Source organism: Urocampus carinirostris, chromosome 12, assembly GCF_059441175.1.
Source record: "Urocampus carinirostris isolate Australia breed hairy pipefish chromosome 12, RoL_Ucar_1.0, whole genome shotgun sequence".
Classification (NCBI taxonomy): Eukaryota; Metazoa; Chordata; class Actinopteri; order Syngnathiformes; family Syngnathidae; genus Urocampus; species Urocampus carinirostris.
The window spans coordinates 9,288,590-9,305,138 of record NC_142360.1 but is presented as its reverse complement, the minus strand read 5'-3'; the positions used below and the strand labels follow the sequence as shown (position 1 = coordinate 9,305,138).

The following is a 16,549-nucleotide window of genomic DNA, read 5'->3' as shown; positions in this document are numbered from 1 at the left end:
CAAGTGTGTCGGCCCCTTGGCTTTGTAGCGCATTATGATTTGACCGATAACGGATAATGGATAATTGATAAAGAATATAAAACAATAAACCTTACAAATTCGTCCCCCCCTCTTAGATTGTGTCGGTAGGAGGCTAGGACCTTGACTCAGCCTCTTGGCTGAGAGCAATTGTCTCGGCCCATTGGCTTTGTAGTGTATTATGATTGAAGAAATAATGGCCAATTGATAAAGAATATAGACCAATCAATCTCTACAATATCACATTCGTGGAGCTCACACCGTGGTCTGGCTTAAATTTGTGATTGTGTCATAAATCTCAATGCGGGCCAACGTGGCTTATACACAGGTGCGTCTTGTGTAAGAACAAAAGCGGAAAATCACTTAAAAAGTGGTGGGTGCGGCTTATAATCAGGTGCGCTCTGTAGTCCGGAATTTACGGTAAGCTTTTGTCTGGGGCACGGGTTTTGCAATTTTGTAAATTTGTCTCATAATATATGGTGTGGCTCTTTCCCAAAATAAAATTAATATATTTTGCTTTTATAGCTCTTTGAGTCAAAAAGGTTCCCGACCCCTGGTCTACACTGTCCAACCATTGCTGTGATAAGAAAAAACAAGACGACGACAGCTCATTTCATTTGTACAGTAAAGAAATATGTAATAATAAGATGTGTTATTATCTTTTTATTACATACATCTTATTATTACATGTATTATTATCTTTTTATTACATACAGACACTGCCCTACTTACGAACGATCTTTTGTAAGTTAAATTTGTTCTTAAGTTGCTTAGGTGCTATATTTTGTATGTTTAACGCTTGTATACGTAACCTGTATTTTTTGTCCTAAAAAAATGAACATTTCATAAAATAATATGCTCTGTAAAGATAAATAAAGTTAAATGTAACTTTTGGAAGATGAGCTTCAGGAGGTCCTCCTCCGTGTTAGAGAGTGGACGAAAAAAAACAATCCAACCATCTTCTCAACCGCATCAAGCTTTCCTATTGCACTTTTGTTTCAAATGAAATGGCTCGCCTCTTCTTTACACTTTACACCAATGATATTGAATGGATGCACGAGATATTAAACAATAAAAATGTCAAAGTGCTGGAGATTCAGTACAGTATGTTTACACACGAACTGTTTTGATATTCGATTCATATTCCATTTATCAGAATACATGGACGGCTGGAATTACAAAAAAATGTAAAAACTTTTTGCAATATCTAAAGAGTTTTTAAAAGTTTTTTATTCCTGCATTCTCATTTTCAGTCTACTTTCTCGGAAATACCTATTTGTGTTAAACTAAGGGTAGCTTTGTTCTAACAAAAACTGGCTTATTGTGACATTATTCAAAACAGGATAACGATGCCGGAATATATACATTTCCGTTACGTAACACTGCATCATAATAGAGGTTTTGTGAAAGTTATGTTCAAAGGTGTGCTGCAAGAATTTTATGTGAAATCTGCCTCATCTACTTTCAACTTTAGCATGCAATCCAAATGTCCTAGTTTAAATGCATTGACTCATACGCTGTGCATTACAAATAAAACTCTACTTTTCGCCTATATGCCGGGCAGATGACGAAAGCTCATTGACGGCCCGTTCCCCGCAAATGCGTGCAAGCCGTGCCTAACATCTGAGTCAAAGCTCATTAACCAAATCGAAAAGCCTCAAAAAATCCGCCATGAAAACAGCAAGTCAAAAGAAGCAAATAATTGACACGGTGCATGCGGAAGTGCTGCTCGCAAAGGTCACAATGAGAGCCGCTGATTGACGGGTCCTCGGTGATGGCCGCCCTGCATTCACAGAAGCGAGCATCCCCGGCAGGAAAAAAAAGGGGCCTAATTTGGATTTGCATGTAAATGCTCCTCACCTCTCGGCTTGACTGGCGGCCCAATCGGAATGGATGAGTGTGTGGTTGTGCCGCATGCACTCGCTTGGCTGTGACATTCAATCCTCTAGCTCGGGCGGCGCCCCCTTTACGTTCCTCGCGCAAATGTGTTTTGGGGTTTGGGAGCGAGGGGCAACTTGATGACAGGGTTCCCACGAGGGTAGAAGTGATGGGAAATGATTGTGCTTACAGGCTTTGAGCTTACAAGTGCTCGGGACGGGAGATGTTTATTTCCTGGAATCTCCTTGCTACCCTCACCCAATTGAATGGGTTTACTGCATTGTGTGACTCTTTTTTAGAAGCCTTTGTACCCAATTACAATTGAATTGTGTACGTCGACTCTATTTCCGCCTCTTTAAATGAATTGAAATGAGTTAACTCGTTCATATCAAATTACGTTTTGCTGTAACTGAGCTGGCTGTGCTACATACTATACACTATGTATTGCGGATTTACAAATCACGCAGGCAGAGGATGCTTTTGATTGTTGCTCTGTAAAAGTTGAGGAGAGGCCAATGAGAGAAACCAGCTCGATTAAGTTTCCTGAGGTAGAAGATTTCACGACTGTATTGGTGGGATGGATGGCAGCACAGTCGTGAGAGAATAGGATAAAGAGGGGTGGGCTGAGCACACACCCCTGTGGCGTGCCCATGCTGAGGACCGGGGGGTGGTCGGTGGGGGCGGGGGTTGGGTGGATTATGAATGGACCAGTGGGGATGATGTTTGGTGGGCCCTCAGCTTATTGTTGTTCCTCCCTCCTACCTGACTACTGATAAACAGTAATGGACAACCACCATATAAAATATTTCTTGTAAGTCACTTCATTGGGTATTACCCAATTGCAGATTATTTGAACCTGTCTCACCAGGCAACAAATAAGATCACTAGTGCCACCTAACTCCTTGGATCTGAAACAACAATTTATACTGGTACACTTACATTGCACTGTTCTGCTAAATTTTGTCAGCATTGGATGTTTTTAGCTCACCTATTTTAGCTTTTTTTAACCAGTGTGCCGGGGAACACCTTGTCTAGTGTGCCGCAGGAAATTTACCAATATCAACTTTGCAAAAAAGCAAGCTATTGTTCAGTTTCTTTGCTTTCTTCCAGCCATTAGCGGAGTAACTGGAACATTCATCCATATCAGTAGGTGGCATCATATTACCATTTTTTTCTGTACCTTTTATACACTATTTATACACTCATGAGCTAGTACAGGGAAATATAACTATTTACTTAATTTGTTTGATTAAGCTGTGTAAGACTGCAAATATATTTTTAAATCAAATACAGTAAAAATCTCGCTCATATTTTTTTTAATTTTAATCAATATTTTCCTAAATCACAATGATCCAGCACTTGTGAGCTATTTTCAGAACAGGTATGCAGGCACCTCACCTGTCCTTAGGGGGCACCCTTGTCCTTGTGGGCAAAATTTTGCTGATCCCTGCAGTAGTATGTTCATGGCCTTAAACATTAGGTTTCAACTGACATGTTACCAATTATAATGTAACTTAATGCATTAAACAAATGAATACAAAATGTATTATACTAATATATTATACTAGCTGTTACTGTATTTTACTCTCTACAGTGAACCCTTAATTAATTTAAACTTTAAATTTTTTTGTATTAAGCAAGTTTAAAATCAAGCTACACAGAATCCCTGTAAAACAAAACAAAATAAGAATTACGAATATTAACTCTTCAGTGTTATAAACAAACTATTAAATAAAATAACTTTTTAACAATTTTCGATTCAATTAGTTTAATCGATGTGGACTTAAACAACACAGAACCTCTCTAAAAACACGCAAAACTTTAAATTGGTATGTGTCAAACAAAAAGAAAATATTAGGCTATGGTGAATATTGACATTTAGGAACACCAAGTGTATAAGCTTTGAGGGGCTGATTCAGATTGATAGACAATGCACTGTGCTTGGGAGCCTTTCATTTAATTAGTGAATTCAAATTGGGACAAAATTTCTTGCTTTGACTCATTTTTTAATTTCCTCTTTCTTTTTGTGCTGAGCCGCCACCCCCCCTTTCTGCTCAGCAAACAAATAAGCGCAGCGACAGGGACCAAACCATGCATATTAACCAATCAACCAATTAATCAAAAGAGATTGCAAGGACTAAAAAGGGTGCCAGTAAACACATCATGAGGTTATCGATAACCTAGTTATTTTCATTAACTTCGCATTTATATTGTAATGTCTGTTACTATTGTTGCTGTTGTTTGTGTTCACTCTTGGTCCCTTTAAGAAAGAACGTGTCACGAGGGAGGGTGGAGGTAACAGATATGCTTTGAAGTAGTGTGCTTTGAAGTCAATTTGTGTGTGCACGTGAACGGTGTGTGTTGCGACCAACAGAAGCTGTTGGGTGAATGTTTATACCGCTTGTTGTTTCGTTATTATATAAGCTATGTTCATTTTACCTCTGAAAAGTGATGGGTCCCAGGGACTCGCATGCTCAAAAATCTATGGGTCCCAACAGAGATCTATGGGTCCCCAAAATTTAGTGTTATCGAGGTTGAAATTTTAAATCGGTGACAAATATATAACAAAAATATATATATTCATTCAGTTTTAATCATCAAATTATTAATTCTTTTTCTGCATCAAATTATTGTTGGTAATATACCGGTTAAATTAAAGGGATAACCACAAACCTGTCTTTTTTTCATTTTCTCCTTTTATACTTCCTTTTTTTCTTAACTTCTTTATACAACATCATAATTCGTAATATAATGCATCAAAGGAAGTGAGCCGTTTGAGAGCCGGCTCTCTTTAATGAGTTGAGCCCAAAAAGCCGGTTCTCTAAAAAGAGACGGACTTTTCACTACACAACTCGAGATCGGCGTGAGGACGAAAACTCGAACCCCGAGACCAAAACAACATCTGCCTGACAAAAAGTTTGGAGTGCGGTAAATCTTTGTTTAAAAAAAGAATGTAATCGGGTAATAATGACAAATTTGTGTCAAAAAAGTTGCGTCCCAGGGACGCACGTTGATTTGAGACTATGCATCCCCCGCAAAAATGATGCGTCTAGGACGCAGGGACGCAGGCAAACAAGAACACTGTATAAGCGACGCGACTTAATGAGCGATTGAGTGCATCATTGATCAAGCCGAGGGACATTAAATTATATATTTAAAACTATTATTATAATTTTTCTAATGATAAAAGTTTATGAGACTCTATCTGGACAAATTGGATGCTGGCAGCCCACCAGAGACTTTCAATAATATGAGAAACACTGGTTGGATTAATTTTTGAAAGACTATTTTCATAGTATGTTCTGTTTGTGAGATTCTGATACTTATGTGTTTTAACCATTGATGCTGATTTTTGATTTAGTCCTAACAAAAGTCCGCTCAGGCAGAATGGAGCAATGCTGGCGTCAAGCTTGTGTTGCACATCCTCTCGATTTGGCAACGCGCCAGGCATCTGTCAAGGCTCTTGTCACTCAGCGACTCGCCACGCTGTAAATCTCTCAGCAGAGACGTCAAATGAATTCTGAAAGAGGAGCGTTTGAGAGCGGCAATGGAGGCTGTCCGCTTTAAACTGCAAATAATTAATACGTTTTTGTTTGAGCTCGCGAGCAAAGATTTTATAAAAGATTTTATAAAACAGGATAAATCCCCCAAACCAAGCTTATTAGTACTTGTTTGGTCGATATTGTTTGGTTAATATTAAAATATTTTGCTGTTATGTACAATCATTGAAAAAGAGGTTTCAAACTATTTAACCAGTTAAGTCAGGTCAAGTCACATTTATTTATATAAAAGTTTCAAAGAACTGCAAAGACCACCATTACAACATCCCTATCAAAAACCTACATGAGGGCAAGGAAAAACCTAAAAAACCTCAAAATTAGGAAAATGAAGAAACCTTGAGTAGGGGCCACGCATAAGGTTGACGAGGCTGCAATGGATGTTCGCTGTGGTCCTTTTGACAGCAACAACAAGCTTACCTTAAAATTCCAAATCAGGTTTAGAATCTTGCCAACCCATACAGGAATTAATTCCCATTGTAAAAAGTGGTGGCTCTATTCTTCTGTGGTGGTTATTGGTATTTGTTTCATCTCAACTGCCATGCGCTCAAGTTCCTCTTGCCATCCGTCATGGCTCTCATTCTGGCATAGAAGGCAACAAGACGTGACGTTCAAAGGATCGATACAAGCACCTCTAAACACGAGAATTTCAACATACGAGTTTTATTGGGAAAAAAAAATCGTCCTCCGCAAATGACGAAAATCCAGGTCACGAGTAGTTCCAAATGATACTACAAGAGACTGCTCACCGCCTGTGACTACTCACTGCCTGCATCACTTCCTTCCAGTTTGCATGTGCAACTACAGGCAAAAAAAAAAAATACTGTACATCTTTTTTGTGTACGTTCATTTTAAGTTACAGTTACTTCACTTTTGTTCCATTCATTAAGCAATAATAAACCTTACAAACTCAACACGGCACCTATTTAGTCACAGCAAGACAGACTATGTGAAATACCGCAACCTGATTAGCGATCTGCAATGACTTTATCTTCTGCTACAAGTGATATACGATCCGAATTAGAGCCAAAATGGGCAACCTGGAAAAATTGGTCTTTTGTAGAAATATTTTTTCCCACATTGAAATTCTTATACTGCGTACACCATTTGAATTGAACAAAAGTAAAAATCATAAAATTTGGGTAAAACATATAGGTTGAAATGGGGCAGCACGGCGGAGCAGTGGTTAGCGCGTGTGCGGCACAGTTCTAAGGGTTTGGGAACCTCTTGTGTGGGTTCAAATCCACCTACCGGACTTATTGTGCAGAGTTTGTATGTTCTCCCCGTGCTTGGGTGGGTTTCCTCCGGGCACTCCAGTTTCCTCCCACATTCCAAAGACATGCATTTCAGGTGGATTGGCCGGTCCAAATTGTCCTTAGGTGTGAATGAGCAAGTGAGTTGTCTGTCCCTGTGTGCCCTGCGATTGGCTGGCAACCAGTTCAGGGTGTCCCCTGCCCACTGCCCGATGATTGCTGGGATGGGCTCCAGCACCCCCGCGACCCTACTAAGGATAAGCGGTGCAGCTAATGAGATGAGATGAGATATAGGTTGAAATGTATGAGACCTCTTTCACTCCTCCACCGCACACCTTCATTATGTCGGCTTCCTCCATGGTGAGTACTCATAAAAAAAGTCACATTTTATTCCGTTAATATCTTCCTTACCTTCCTTATAACTGTATTTGTTGATGCTAAGGGCATCGAGAATATGCGTTTTATAGCTATTCATGGTTCACTTTGATACTTTTGGGAAGATGGGAACGGATCAACTAGTTGGTAATGATTTCATATCAGGAAAATGGGCTCGTTACGCGAGCGATTCGAGGTACGGGCATGATCCTAGAACAAACTAAGTTTGTATGAAGAGGTACCAACCACTGCATATGATTTTCACTTTGTAAATCCTGTACTGTAGATGGTCTGCTTTGAAAATGACAATATACTACATAAAGTGTCAGTTTTAAACTCCATTAAATGTAGGTCCCTCATTTGCATTACCTTTGATGAGGTAAGCTCTATTAGGCTCAAGCATTTTGAGTGAAGAAGACTTGTAAGTTGTCTATATTATCTTCGGCTTATATCCGTGAAGGTTTGCTGACCTGACGCCGCCTTTGGCCTGTTTTCCCTCGTCTTCGCTGCGCTCCATTGACAACTTCTCATGATGTTCACGTCAACGCTCGCCTTGCAGAACCTCTTCCTTTCCAATTACCTGACCATCTCCTTTGACTGACCTCCCTCCGGATGTCTGTTTCCGTAGAAAAAATCCTACCGCAGCGTTCCGGCAGAATAAATGCAGTGTTGCGGAAAACGTCAAGTTTAAAGATGAAGAAAGGGCCACGGCTCACTTTTTCCGTTCGTCCTGCTGGGGCGTCAGAAGCAAAGCTTTGTGTTGCCGTGAAAACGAGTAAACAAAAATGCTCGCCAAAAGAACTGCAGGGAAAAAAATGGCATTGTCCTCTCGGCTTCTGTGCTTGTAACAGTAATGGATTTTCTCCAGTTTGACATTATTGACGAGTGGTGAGCACTTTAATTGTGTGGAACCCTGATGGCGAGATGGCTGAGTGCCTGCTTAACCAAAATCTGGGCAAATACTAAACATTGCAATTAACTGTTGAGTGAGTTTTCAGATTCCGGAACTGATGAACAGAAGAATGCAAACTATTACATGAAGCCCCGGCGGAGTCATTCCTAAGACTTAAAAAGTGGTCGGCGGCGCCCTCTGTTGGCTGCGGCTGCATCGGCTCGCTACAACGGGTCAGGTGCAATCGACATTTCGTTCTGTGTACATTGTTACACAGAATGACAATACAAGGAAATTATTATTATTATTATTATTATTATGAAGAATGGTGTCATGGTCGCCTTGGCGACCGGTCTGCCCCGCCCCCTGGGCACCAGCTGAAGCAGTTCAACTAATTGCGTGTCTGCTATTTAAGGCTGGATTGTGGGTTTTGCGGGTGCTGGCTCATTATATACACATTTTCCGTTCTGTTATGCCTTGTCCTGTTTAGTTGAGTTGGAAGAAGCCTGTGTTTGCACGTTTTTGTTAAAGCCTGTTTGTTCTGTCTTGTCCCTGAGTTATGGACAACTTTTATTTTGGTAAATAAAAGTTTTGGATCGTCACGCAATTGAGTTCTCCCTTCCTGCCTCCTGCCTCCGTTCTGGTCCGGTCACCTCTCACCCACCCACCTCGTGACAAATGGATGTAAACAACAAGGAAAATAAAGCCAATGACTAGTTTTCTCGTGGTTACCGTAGATAGAATAGATAGATAGAAGATAGATAGATAGATAGATATTGGTGTATAATGTGCTCTCGTGTATAATGTAGGGATTTTTTTAGCTTTAATTTTCGTTTTTATAAAATTGTATGGATTGAAACAAATTATTCTTTTTTGCAATCAGGAAACAAATTTTCCTCTAGGCGTTGCTTGTGTTCCACCATTTTTTCTCTGAAGAATGCTAGAATTTCCTACACTGATAAAGTGATAATGTATTTTTTTTTAAAGTTCTTTTGAGTTCTGATATGAATTACTGATCACCAAGAAAATGGATTCAATGAACCAGGCCGATTGAAATAGCACGCACACACACACACACACACACACACACACACACACACACACACACACACACACACACACACACACACACACACACACACACACACACACACACAATTGATTAACACAGAGAATTAATGATAAGGAAAACAAGCAGCGGGGAAGGCACCAGAGATTATGGGAGTTTTCGACCGCTGAAAGTCAGGTAGTTACTAGCATAAAAATAAAGTTTCCCGCTTCAATGCTAGTCGATTTTGGGAGATCCCCTTGTACAGTAAAAAATCGCTTATTCTGAAGAACCAGCAAACATGGTGTTAAATCTGAAACTGTTCTCTTACTTGTTGTATTTATTAATATTTGGTCTCGTGCTCCGTATGCTCTCAATGTATGGCCCACGTGCTGAGTTTAAGGCCGCAGATCAGGCACGCGGCTATCATGCAAGTAAATAAAGGAGTAAATAAAAGTAAATAAAGTTGAGTTTAACTTACTTTTGGAAAATGCTCTTCAAGAGGTCCTCCTCCGTGGTAAAAAGCATTCTAACCATTTTCTCAACTGCATTAAACTTTCTTATTCAATTTTCATTTCAAATGAACTGGCTCGCCTCTTCTTTACACTTCACACCAACCATATTGAATGGATGCACGAGATATTAAACAATACAAATGTCAAAGTTCTGGAGATACAGTATAGAATGGTTACACACGAACTAGGAAGAGGAAGCGGATTTCTTCTTTGGAGTGGATGATGTCCGCAATGAATGGATGATGTCAGCAGTGTCCGGATATTTTTCGACATCCCGTAAGTCGAATGGTCGTAAGTATGGGAGCGTCTGTATATTATCGATGTATTGGATCGAGACTATTTATTGTCAGATAGAAAAAGCTCTCTCCCAAATTTTTGAACCCAATCGGGCCCGTGGACACAAAAAGTCTGGCCACCCCTGACCTCGACTCTGCTCGAGTAACTATAAAGGGATTTTCATTAAAACGTGAGGATTACCATCTTGAATTACCATCCGTGAAGAATGGCGAAAATGACTGCATTTTACATAGCAATAATTGCAGCAGGTTCCTTTGTGTTCTTAGAGAAATGTAAAAGGTTAGTAAATTGAAGTCATGTAGTTACTGCGTTGCTATAGAACCACTCTTACATTTTCATTCCCCATTTCTTTCCCTTTCTTTTGGCTTTGCTGCACATCACCGGGGGTTGAGAATCCAGTGAGCCATCATCAGCACCATTAACGGCCACAACAAAGTGGCTTTGAAGCTCTCAGTGGGGTTTTGGCAGTAATAGGACATACTGTAATGGAGGGTAGGCTCAAAGCCCCCTTCTCGCCTCCAACTGCTTTCTATGTATAGTCGATTGGAAAAAAATCCTCCTGCTTTTTGTAACCGAAATCCAACAGACCTTATTCCATTTACCCGTGACATGTTTGAAGATCGGCGACAAAGATTTTTGGTTTAACTGTTTTAAAGGAGCAAACATTTAATTGACAACTATTAGACTAACAATCCTCCAAAACTCTAACAAATCCTTCTCAAATGTGAATTTTCACTGATTTTCAGTTTCTTTTTTCAATTGGCGTTGAGTTGAAACCAAACCATTGCCAATGCCAAGAAATACTATAATCTTGAAAAGAATTAGTACAAAACTCCTTAAAAGGATAGTGTTTTATTTGACCCCTAAATGTCGCTGTGTTGTGTAGTGCAAACCAAAACGAGTGCAAAGAAGAATAAAATCTCCTGAGACTCAAAGTGACCAAAACGCACCTTTTTACTTCTCTTTTATTTACCCGTAGCAGCTAGATGGCTGACATTTATGTCAGCTCCCTTTATATGAGCCTCATTGTATGTAAAATGAATCTAAATTCTCAACCTACGAGTATTTTAAAAATAAAAAGCAGTTTTATGTGATTGTTAATTTATTTTTGCTTATTTAAATCAATAGTTTTTGTTGTTGAATGAAGTTTTTTTTTAACCACTAGGATGTGCTAAATAATACACACTGTCCCTATAATATTGTTCAGCCGACATGTTAGTGTTACACAGTGTTGGAAATATTGCCGATATAAATAACGCTATTACGTGAGGGGGTAAACTAACTCTTTTTTCCGCTGTCACTGTTACTGACAATCAAAAGCGGTGCTTTACCTTCCTGCAGAATTCCATCAGCTCCCAAACGGTTCTTTAGTGTTTTTTTTTTGCTTTCAGAATCAGAATCAGAATTACCTTTATTATCATTGTATTTCTACAACGAGATTACGGTTGCAGTGAAGAAAATCAATATTTGAACACCCTGCTATTTTGCTATTCCTCCCACTTAAAAACCATGGAGGGGTCTGAAATTTTCATCGTAGGTGCATGTCCAATGTGAAAGAGATGAACTAAAAAGAAAAATCCAGAAGTCACAATGCATGATTTTTTAACGATTTTTGTGTGTGATACGGCTGCAATTTGACCACAGTAATAGCAAACAAAGGCTACTGTACTAAATCTTAACATTCATTTTCTCAGGTGTTCAAATCATGCATTGTGATTTCTGGATTTTTCTTTTTAGTTTATCTCTCTCACAGTGGACATGCATCTACAATGAAAATTTCAGACTCCTCCATAATTTCTAATTGGAAGAAATGGCTAAATAACAGGGTGTTCAAATATTTATTTTCTTCACTGTATATAGACTCATGAATAGAGATTAACATAAAGTATTTACATCTGAAATAGAAATATTGTACTTGAGCTGTCATATTGCACTTAACTGTAAATCAACGTGACAGCTGAAAATTCCATTTCACAAAGTTATAACTATGTATCGTCAATACTAATGCAACATTATGTGTCAAATTTTTGAGGAATTAGCAATTTCATATGTTTTGCAGGTTATACATGAAATATAAATATTTACGGATCTACATTTTTTTGTAAAATACAAAACAATTTTAGCTTTTTTTATAGATTTAAATTCGAAAAACAATACAATATCCCTGAATACACCAAACAATAAAATATAAATTTAAAGTTTACCTCTTCAGTGCTATGAATAAATAATAAAATGCTAAAAAAAGAATGTATTTACAATTCGAAAAATATCAATAAAAAAAAAGTAAAACAAATAGGAAAAGATTAATAGTTTCTGAAATTGAAAGAATTAATGCACTCTGCTTTTGAGCAATCAATATTATTTGAATAAATCCAAATTTGGCTGATCAACAAGATGGCAGACAATTATGTCACCTCCCACTAGATCAGAGTTTGTCAACTTTATTCATTTTTTTGATTTTGTCTCTCTTTTTTTCTATGTTATTGTATTTTTTTCTTTATTTTTCCATTTGTGTCTTTTTTCTTTATTTTACCTCATTTCTGTCATTCCCTGCATAATGTTACATAATAATTGGTAATGTAGAGATTAAAGGGGTGTCAAACAGGCGGCCCGCGGGCCCACGAAACAACGCTCAGAGAAGCGCAAGAGGAAAACGAGCTACAGGTTGAAATATGTCCACTTGAGTTTGCTTAAGCCAGGTGCCTCTCACAAACGCTGTACTTGTATTTATCTCTTGCTCTCTCTCTCTCTTCCTCCTTTTTTCTCTCAATCTGTATCGCTCTCTCTGTCTCTCTTTTCTCTTTCTTTGTTCCTTTTTGTCTCATTCTTTCTCGGTCTTTTTACCTTATTTTTGTCTCTTCTTTTTTCATTTTCTCTCTTTTTTCTTTCTCTCTTTCTCTTTCTTTCCCCTTCTATCTTTCTACCCTTCTCTTGTTCTCTACTTCTCTTTTCTCTCTTTCTATTTCCCTTTGGGTTTCTTTCTCTCTTTCTTTCCCCTTTCACTATTTCTCTTTTTATCTCTTTTGTTTCTCACATTCCTTCTCTCTCTCTCTCTCTCTCTCTCTCTCTCTTTCTCTCTCTTTCTCCCTTTTGCTGTGTATTTGTCCCACCTTCTGTACTTTTCTCTCCCTCTCTTTTTCTTTAAACTAAGATTTTCTTATAACTAGAAAGTGTGAAATAATACACAATGTCCCTTTAACAAAGTACTCATTGAATGTTGAAACAGGTGTTTGCTGTGGCAACATAGAAACAGAAATAACTATTTTTGGGTATTAATTGACTGTTTGCTTCCTTCCCCGCTGTTGTATTTCTTTCATTCTCCGATTCTTACTCATTCTCCCACAGGAACCCTTTTAGAATACAGTTAGCCAAGGTTGTTGGGTTAACGTTCCTACTTCCACCTTTAACACTTGGCCCGACATTGAATTTCACAAGGCCAATGGAAATACGAAGTCGTCTTCAGGGTTCGCAGCGAGCGCACTTGTGACGTCCAAAGGAGCTCTTCTCGTTTCATTTCCACATGATCCATTTTTGCATTCCTTCCCTCTCAGTCTTGGCAGCACATGAGTGAATGTGTCGCCGCCATGACTGAGACCTTGACTGGACGTTTGCTCATCGCTTCCCCCTTTACATTTGGCGCTTTAGCGTCTGGCAAATCCCTAAAAAGGCAAGCAGTCTGATTGCGCCGCGCCTGTTCTTTTGTCGCCTTGTGTTTTACGGAGTGTCCGCTCAGCGTTTTCTATTGTCAAGTTTGTTCCCCCGCCGCAGATAAGGAATAATTACCAACCTCACGCTCGACCAGCGTCCTCCTTGAGAGTTGCAGCGCGGGGTGAAAACGAGCGTCGGGTTGTCGAGTTCCTCGAGTCGAGTCTCCGTCGATAGCTTTGTCTGGACGAGCGGAGCTTGCATCTGATAATCTATCTTTTCCGCTCCTGAAATTAGTTTCTCGTTCTCTCGAGGCTGACAGCCGAGTGCAGAGAAGACAAATAGGCGATGGTAACGACAGGGAAAATAATAGTCTTTACAGCGATACCACGACAACTTCTTGACTTAAAATACTTCAAATTTAGGAAATCCTTGATCTCATCTCATCTCATCAGCCGTACCGCTTATCCTCATTAGGGTCGCGGGGGGGCTGGAGCCCATCCCAGCCATCTCCGGGCAGTGGGCAGGGGACACCCTGAACTGGTTGCCAGCCAATCGCAGGGCACACAGGGACAGACAACTCATTCGCTCATTCACACCTAGGGACAATTTTGACCGGCCAATTCACCTGAAATGCATGTTTTTGGAATGTGGGAGGAAACCGGAGTGCCCGGAGGAAACCCACGCAAGCACGGGGAGAACATACAAACTCCGCACAGGAAGTCTGGAGCTGGATTTGAACCCACGACAGGTTCCCATGACATGATATTCCATTCCAACAATGCCACTTCCACTTAAGTCTTATTTGACTGTTACGGTCAAAATACTTCATATAAAGAAAATATTTGTGTGATGGACAAACATACAGTGTACCAAATTTTCTAAAATAGACCAAAAAGTTGTACTGTCATAACTTGCTACTTTGCGACCTCAGTATTCTTTGAAAAAACTAAACAAAAACTAAAGCCTTACTACGTGTGCACTAGATGGAAGAGCGCATTTTAAATTTTTGTTATGCCCATTGAAGCGTGCCTTTATTGCCCACCTAAAATGATCTGAACTGTGTGGACACGATCCAATATCCCCGGTGGCTGGTTGCTGTGAACGAGAGCTGGCAGAGCACATTTTTGTTGGGTCTCGTAGTTTTTTTTTTGCTGATCTGTCAACAAAAAGCAAACTGCACTTATGCGGCCACGATTCTTTATCCCCTTTCACATATTGCTGCGAGCAGGGGCCAATAGAGCGTACTTTTGTCAGGCCTGGTGGCACTTTGCCTGCTGTTGTCACCAATCAAAATGAACTGTACTTGTGCAGTAGACTATTGCTGTAACCTGGGGCCCTGACAGTAAATTTTTGTCATCTTCGGAAGCTCTTTTGGATTCTTTCCAACTGAAACAAACGGCACCCGTGTGGCCACGTTCCATTATGCCGGGTTGACTATTCCATGAGCGGCAATCGGAGACCGATAAAGGAAACCGAATCGGGCAGGATACGAATAGGACAGGAGAACGGAGCTTGAATCGGGGATTGATACAGGAAACAGGTCTCGATCAAAACGGGAGCCAGAGTCAAAAGTGCTTGCCTTGCATGTGCTGAGGTTCACTGACTGACTGACCAGGAGTGAACGAGAATTACGTGCTTAAATAAGAGGAGGGTTAATTAGGGAACGAGTGGCAGCTGGGACTGACGAGTGAGCGCAGGTGAGGGCAATCAACAAATCATAACAAGGATGACCACACATATAGCCAACAAAAACGCTACAACTAAGCTAGTGGGATCATTGCTGCATTCTATTCAATGCAGCTAAAATGTGGACGAATTGATATTGATGATAACAGGGAAATGGGGTGGGTAAATAGTGGTTCAACATATCCCCTGTATAACATACTCTCAACGAAACACACCGGAGCTATGCGACGATGCTGCAAGTGACAGTAAAAGAGAGAAGGGGGAGCGGTGCTAGGAATCAAATGGACTAAAACCATTTCGAGGCAGTGGAGCATTTCCGACGCTGCGTCGTTCACGTTTTTGTGTTATTTTACTTTTTATTTTTGTATCTGTTTTTCATTATATTTAAACCTATCCTGTCCTCTACTAAGGAAAAGGTTGTGAAACGTTAATTTTTGGGGCCGTTTGGGTTTCGCACCCCTGAAAACGGGTTAGTTCCGCCCATCTTTTAATTATTGCTCAGAAGTAGAGGGGAAAAAAATCACCCATGTCCCGTAGGGACTGAAGGTTTTACTATATATCGATTTTTACGTATGAGAGTCCGTAGTTCATTAAAAGCACCTAGCATTGATTAGGCACCTCACCTTGAGGACCAAACACCTTTAACAGTGCATCACGATTGATGTTACCTCCAACGGGCTTGTATTCATTTAAACTCAAAACTTGAAACACGTCCACCCAGGAATTGTACATTTTTTGGATGAACCGGTTCAGCTTCTCGCTCCAACGCAGATACGCAGTCATAGAAATAGTCGCTCTTTGATAAACGCTAAGGCGACCTCGTTGATCCCACCTGCTTCCTTTTGTCTACGGGTCTTTTTTCATTCTCCCAAGACAGCCGGCGTGGCCGTGTGATTATCGGGAGAACGATATTGATTTTGTCACAGTCGTTTCGAAGGCGAAATATGGCCGGCTCTGTGAATGTGACAGGGCATTATGTTTTTTTTTGTTGCTGAGGCAGCGCTGGAGACAAACTAAAACCTCTTGCAGCTCAACTCTCAAAACCCGACTCACAGATTCAACGGATTTACAGATCTTGGAAAATATAAGAGACAACATAAGTTGGAGCATATTTCCATTTTGACTGGTTTCGTTTTTGGCGAATGCATGCCATAAACGCTGATTTTAACGCAGATTCGAGAAGGAAATTCAATGTTTTTGGGATGAAGAGTTTGAGGAGTATGTTAGGAGTGACAAGTGTCAATGTTGTTGGACAGCCCACAGATATGGGGCTTCGGTATAAGACTATGTCCGCAGAGTGGCGGACGTTCGCCATTTTTTTTGTCAGAGAGACAGTTGTCTGTTGAATGGCCTCATTGTGACTAATAATAAAATAATTATAA

At 40.0% G+C, this 16,549-nt stretch overlaps 1 protein-coding gene across 4 annotated transcripts in view; it reads left to right on the top strand.

The window, feature by feature from the left end:
* The window catches only part of sema6bb (sema domain, transmembrane domain (TM), and cytoplasmic domain, (semaphorin) 6Bb), a 298,494-nt gene that overhangs the window by 29,459 nt on the left and 252,486 nt on the right, over positions 1-16,549 (top strand). The gene's annotated exons all lie outside the window — the stretch shown is intronic.